Source organism: Macrobrachium nipponense, chromosome 11 (assembly GCF_015104395.2).
Source record: "Macrobrachium nipponense isolate FS-2020 chromosome 11, ASM1510439v2, whole genome shotgun sequence".
NCBI classification, from domain to species: Eukaryota; Metazoa; Arthropoda; class Malacostraca; order Decapoda; family Palaemonidae; genus Macrobrachium; species Macrobrachium nipponense.
Window position 1 is genome coordinate 26,686,629 of NC_061087.1, and position 5,989 is coordinate 26,692,617.

General features: G+C 34.7%; 1 long non-coding RNA gene across 1 annotated transcript; it reads left to right on the forward strand.

Moving 5' to 3' along the window:
- Window positions 1-261: 261 nt before the first annotated feature.
- LOC135220182 (uncharacterized) lies at window positions 262-4,344 on the forward strand. Its single transcript, XR_010315725.1, has 3 exons — window positions 262-388; window positions 1,083-1,159; window positions 4,069-4,344. It is a non-coding gene; the product is annotated as an uncharacterized LOC135220182 (long non-coding RNA).
- The last annotated feature ends 1,645 nt before the right edge of the window (window positions 4,345-5,989 follow it).

Consider the following 5,989-nt stretch of genomic DNA (forward strand, 5'->3'; position numbering starts at 1 on the left):
ACAACACAGTATACTAAATTAAGTACGCTACTGAAAAGTAATGTTCATGAATCCTATTCAATAATAATTGCCTCAACTTTTAATAGTAATAATAATAATACCTGCTGTTTTTTCTTAATCGCCTTAAACTTCTCCTGTGACGAAAGGGCGGTATAATGACGTCCCACAATCAAGCAGTTCCAGCAGTCGTTGCTTGTTATCCCCAAGAACAGCTTGTTTCAATGCTTTCGAGTGCCTGGCCTGGTAAGACAGATTTCGTTGATTCTAACTCGGACTCTATCCTTCTTTTGCGTTTGGGATCATGTCCGGTACTGTGCGGGATGATCGTTGGTCGTATTGTGAATAAACATCGCAAGACTTTGGGTGTGAGCGCGTGTTCTTCTTCAAGGTGCGGTTATAGTTGGTGATTCATAAAATATTTTGAGGTTAGATTGTATACTTGAGCTGCGAAGTTTGTCGCATTTCACTTTCATTATGCGGATTTTATGCCTGTAATACTTTTTTAATAAGCAGTACGGGTTTTATGTGTTTAAATATTGTACTGGTATAATGTTGTAAATAGTGCATTAATTGTATACAATCTTAGTTATTATAGTATTAACCTTCAACTTGGCATTAAAGACTTGGTTTCGAAACCTATATATTACTAAACTGAACTAGATTACTATGCGTGGTAATTATTTACTTTTTGGCTCTATACCAGTAATTTTATGCTGTGCTATGAATATTTTCATTTTAAATTTATGCAGCAATGGATGCGAGTCTTCGATGTGATATGATTTAGTTTCTTTAGGATTAGTGAGACTGAACTCGACTTCCATAACCTTCCTAATAAGAGGCATATTAAGTTACTTTACTCACTGTCGGCTTCAGTTGTAATAAACTAAAATCTTTCTGTATAAAGACTTGCTTGCTGCTCATTGGCTTCGTATTTTAAATTTAAAATCCGATGGGCCCTGCTGATTGTAACCAATAGTCACCACTCTTTCCACTTGCTATAACATTTTGGGATTTTAATATAGATATATATATATATAAAAAATATATACAATATATAATTTTTTTTTCTTTTTTTTTTTTAGGTCAGGTTGTGCCACAATCGAGTTATGGAATTCTTAGATTTACTGATACCTTATGGTTTAACAGGATTAATAGGCGAGTAAGTATTGAATCTTTTTAGTTGACAGGGACATGGCAACCCCGCAATATTTGGGGGTTGATGTAAAAGGTTTATCTTGGTAAAACTTATTTGAGATTAAGTGGAATTTGTAAAAGTAAATATTTTATTTTTAATGTAAATTAATTTTCATAGATATTCTATTTTTAATGTAAATTGATTTTCAAATTTAACTTAATTTTAGTTTTCATTATCTTAAAGTTTTTTTTAAACGTTCATTTACATTTGTTAGTTTAGTTTTTTTCAGAATCTATTTAAATTTATATTAACTTTAGTTTTTTAGCTTGGTTTTCTCAGAATCAAAGCTCTTAAGTTATCATTTAAGTTTAGGATGTTTTTTAATGCATTTGGTTTATTTTTTAAGATTCAAAACCTCTTTTAAGAAGTCTTAATTTTTAATCTTTGTTAAAATAATTTTTTCAGCTTTGAAAATTCTTGGGAAATTTTAATCTTGTATCTGTTTCAGAACTTGTTTGAAATTTATTTGGCTTTTATTTCTAATTCAGTTTAATTTTAATGATTAGCCTTAAAATTTTGTTTAATGAGTGAAAGTTAACTTTTGAAAGTTTGTAGAGTGAGCAGTTTTTTTTATTTTTTCATTAGTGGATTTAAACTTAGTTTTAATTCACTGTTTTATGTGGTTTAATCTTTTAATTTTTCAGCTTTGTTTTTCCTCTTTTTAATATTTCCTTATAAAGTTATTAAATCTCTATTTTGTTATTCTTTTTGTACAAAGAATTTTTCAAGCTTTTGAGTAATTTCAGCTTCAAAGCTTTAAGGAAATTTAGCGTTTTGGCGTTTTAAGTGAATGTTGCGTATAAAGTAAACATTTTAAGTAAATGTTGCATATAAAGTAAACATTTTAAGTAAATGTTGCGTATAAAGTAAACATTTTAAGTAAATGTTGCGTATAAAGTAAACATTTTAAGTAAATGTTGCGTATAAAGTAAACATTTTAAGTAAATGTTGCGTATAAAGTAAACATTTTAAGTAAATGTTGCGTATAAAGTAAACATTTTAAGTAAATGTTGCGTATAAAGTAAACATTTTAAGTAAATGTTGCGTATAAAGTAAACATTTTAAGTAAATTTGCGTTTAAAGTAAATATTTTAAAGTAAAATTTGCACTTTTTAAGTATATCAAGTAAAATTTGCCTTTGAAGTAAATATTTTAAGTCAAATTTGCCCTTTTACGTAAATAAATATTTCTAAGTTAATTTTGCCTTTGGAGTTCCTATTTCTAAGCAAAGTTTGCCTCGAGTAAATATTTTTTAATTGAAGTTTGTGTTTTGAAGAAACTTTTTTTTTATTGTTTAAAGTAGAAAATACGTTTTACTTTAAAAAGCAAATTTAAAGATTTTGCGTTTAAAAGTAAATTATTCTTTGCCCACTTCCCAAGTCCACGTTTGCCGGGGTGGCGTTGCTACCTGTCAGGCATAGGTGGACTTATTGTTGTGCATGGTGACCTTTTAGTCGCCATGCACAACAGGAAGTTTATAGGTTAGGGAAGCAAAAAAATAGTTATTAATAGCAGAGTGTATTGCAGCACTTTAGCTCTGTGGGGGGGGCCACCCACGAGATGCAAGTTTGTTAGTGCAGCTGGGATTTTGGTAAGTTATTAATAGCAGAAGGTATTACAGCACTTCAGCTCTGGTGGTGGGGGGGGGGTGGGCTGGGAATTTGGTAGGGTAACTACCTGTGACATAATAAAAGTAACTTTGAATTTAATTCCCAATATCAAATGGGAACTAGACAGGTAATAGGTGCGATCTTAAGGATTTTGTAAGAGGCAGGTAAGTCTTGGGATCTTGAGTTTATTTTAAACTGGTGTCGTGGTCTTGTCAGGAATTCTAAACTGTATTGTTAGTGGGAATTTTAATTAACGTCAACGCGATCAAAACTCCCTCCCCTGCCCTCCTCGTAGGCTCTTCCAGCAAAGTTTAGGGTTGGGGAAATAAATTTCATGTTGCCCCGGTAGGGAGGTAGTGCCCTCAGTGAACCTCATTCGATGCAATGTAGGCATTACTTAAGGTTCTTAACAGCGTCCCTTCAGCCCCTAGCTGCAACCACTTTCATTCCTTTTATTGAACCTCCGTTCATATTTTTTCTTCATTTTACTGTCCACCCTCTTCTAACAATTATTTCATAGTGCAACTACTTTGTGGTTTTCCTCCTGTTAACGCCTTTCAAACCTTATACCGTTAATTTGTTTAAGCGCTGAATGGCCTTCGTTGCCCTAGTGCTTGGCATAGTGCCAAAAATCTATATAAATCAAATCAAATTGGTTCAGATTGCATTGCTTTTCTTCAAAGATTCTACCTTCACCCGCCTTCCCTCCAGCTCTGAAGCTTGCTTCGGGAAGCACTTGATTATTCTGAATTCCTTGAGTTCCCCAATTTTTCACCCCCAGGGGATTGTGTGCAGTTTCTATTACGTCAAGACTGTACATTATTGGACGGAAGTTGGCAGATAGTGTTTGCATTGTAAGGCACCGTTCATAGTTATGTAGGACTCGAGTTAGATGCGGTTTCAGTATAAGATTGGTGTCCTAGTCAATATATCTTAAAGGATGGTATCCCCTCTTGTTATCTTTATGGGAGTTTGAAGGAATGTGTGATTGTTAATGGGAAAGGTTATGGCTGTTTGAAGTAAAAATAATAATAGTACTGCAGGGGATTGTCAATGGGGAGGTTAGTAATATGTGATTGTTAATTGTTTATGGCTGTTTGAAGTAACAATAATCGTACTGCATGGGATTGTTAATGGGGAGGTTAACTCACATGACATATATCAATTATAATGGCTTTAGACTAGCTGCTGGGACTAGCAGATCAGTTTAATTAAAATTTTCATAGGGTAAGTTATGTCACTGAAACTTATTGTATATTCCAGATGATCCAGTCAAACTACTTATCTGGTGTAGCTGCAGCAGACCATAACGATGACGCTAATACTAGTGGAAAGCAACGCCCAGTGCCAAGACTGAATACCCTATGAGGATTCGAAGTGCCCCGAGTTCTAGTCACCTAGACAACCAGAACTTTTAGAACTTAACTTGTAGACGCTATGGGCAACCTACTATTCTATTGTTTAATGATCTGACTTTTGTTATGTAATAGTATTTACGTGTATGAAGACCAGCGTAATATATATGTATCTGTAAACCTTTGTAAATCTTTTTTTACCCAAAAATGTCATGTGATGGGGTATACTTTAACACACCTTTAAAGACTACGAATGTCCTATGAAATCAAAGGAAATTGTTATTGATTGGTTAACAGAAGTTGGATAAAGTTATGAGAAATGAACTGAAATAACGGTCTTTATTCAGAGGTGAAGGTTCTGGTTGAATATCCTCTTAATTTTGGTTTTTGCTTGCAATAGTTAATGCAGCATAGACTTTTAACTGCATACTCAACTAATGGTAAGATTGTATTCTGACCCTCTGACAGGAATAATCAGTGTATATTAAGAACATTTCTTACGATTTGGAGATAGCATTGGGCTGAGAACACTTGATAAAACTTGAGCGGTAAGGGTTTGACTTGAGCGATAATAGTTGGAAGTGAAAATTTCACTTTTACACGAAATATGGTAAAGAAATTATTTAAAAGATCATATTCGGTTTGAGTTCTAATTGCTTGTAGAGGTCCTAAATAGTTTAGGAAACACTGAGCAGGCAGCAAAATTTCATTGATATTGTGATTTGTCTTGGTAGTGGTTATTATCGCTTTTGCCTAAGAACTTTGAAGTTTTACTGTGACTGGTGATGGTTACTCCATCACAGGATTGAGCGTTGGACTTGTAATTGGTAAGTGAGGTTATAGAAATGCAGGGTTTTTGCATAATGCCTTGTTTTAACAATGGTTGGTGGTCTCTTCTCTGGCTCTTAAAGGTTTTTAATGTTAACATTGCTTATTAAAAGCCTGTCTACACTAGCGGGCTTGCCCGTCGGGCACTTCAACAGATTTTTTCTCTCGCTTTTGAAGCAGTGTTACCAAACAATCATATCGTTCTGGCTCCATACTCGGTAAGCCAGTATAGTGGAACAGGTTATGGGAACAGTGTTTGCCCGTCGGGCAGTGCCTGCTAGTGCAGGCAGGGCCTTAAGGATTTCGTTAAGATAGTGGTTGTACTTCTGGTCCTTAGTTTTGGCGAATCCTTGGTAATAGTTTTAGAAATATGTGAATTAACAGACTTTGCATTAGACAGGGCAGGAAAAAAAAATTATGAAAATCGGTTTGCCTTGTAACCTGGCTATGATCAGCAAGCATCAAATAGCTACGGATAGTCACCGCCTGGGTAGAGAGGTGCAGTAAGATTAACACGAACAAATAACTCCTGGAGACTTTCGAGAAGTGCCGGTTAGGGGGGATCATTGTTTGATGCTTAGATGGCTTATCTACTCTTCACCTACTCAGAGGTGTAAGTACTCGACACCATATGGTGAAATAGACGGCTCCATGTACTGTTTATTAATATAATCTGTCGACCACATATAAGAGTGTTCGTGCTAGAGTGAGGGAGCTATGCTACTGTGGACTTAATCATAGTATTATATCCATCTCTCATAATATCTATGTATTTCTATGCATCTATTAAATGAATGAAACTTTGAACATTCTGGCCACTTGTTCTTTATCAAGTAACCCTGGGCAACAGTGGCCAATGCAATGGAGAAAACCACGGTTTTATCAGCCCATCTAATGGAGCTCTTTCATGTCGGCAGATTCAGCAACGGTTTGGTTTTCATTACGGATCCGCGGAATTTTATTTTGCAAAGAGCAGGCGGTTAATGCAAACGGAATATTTC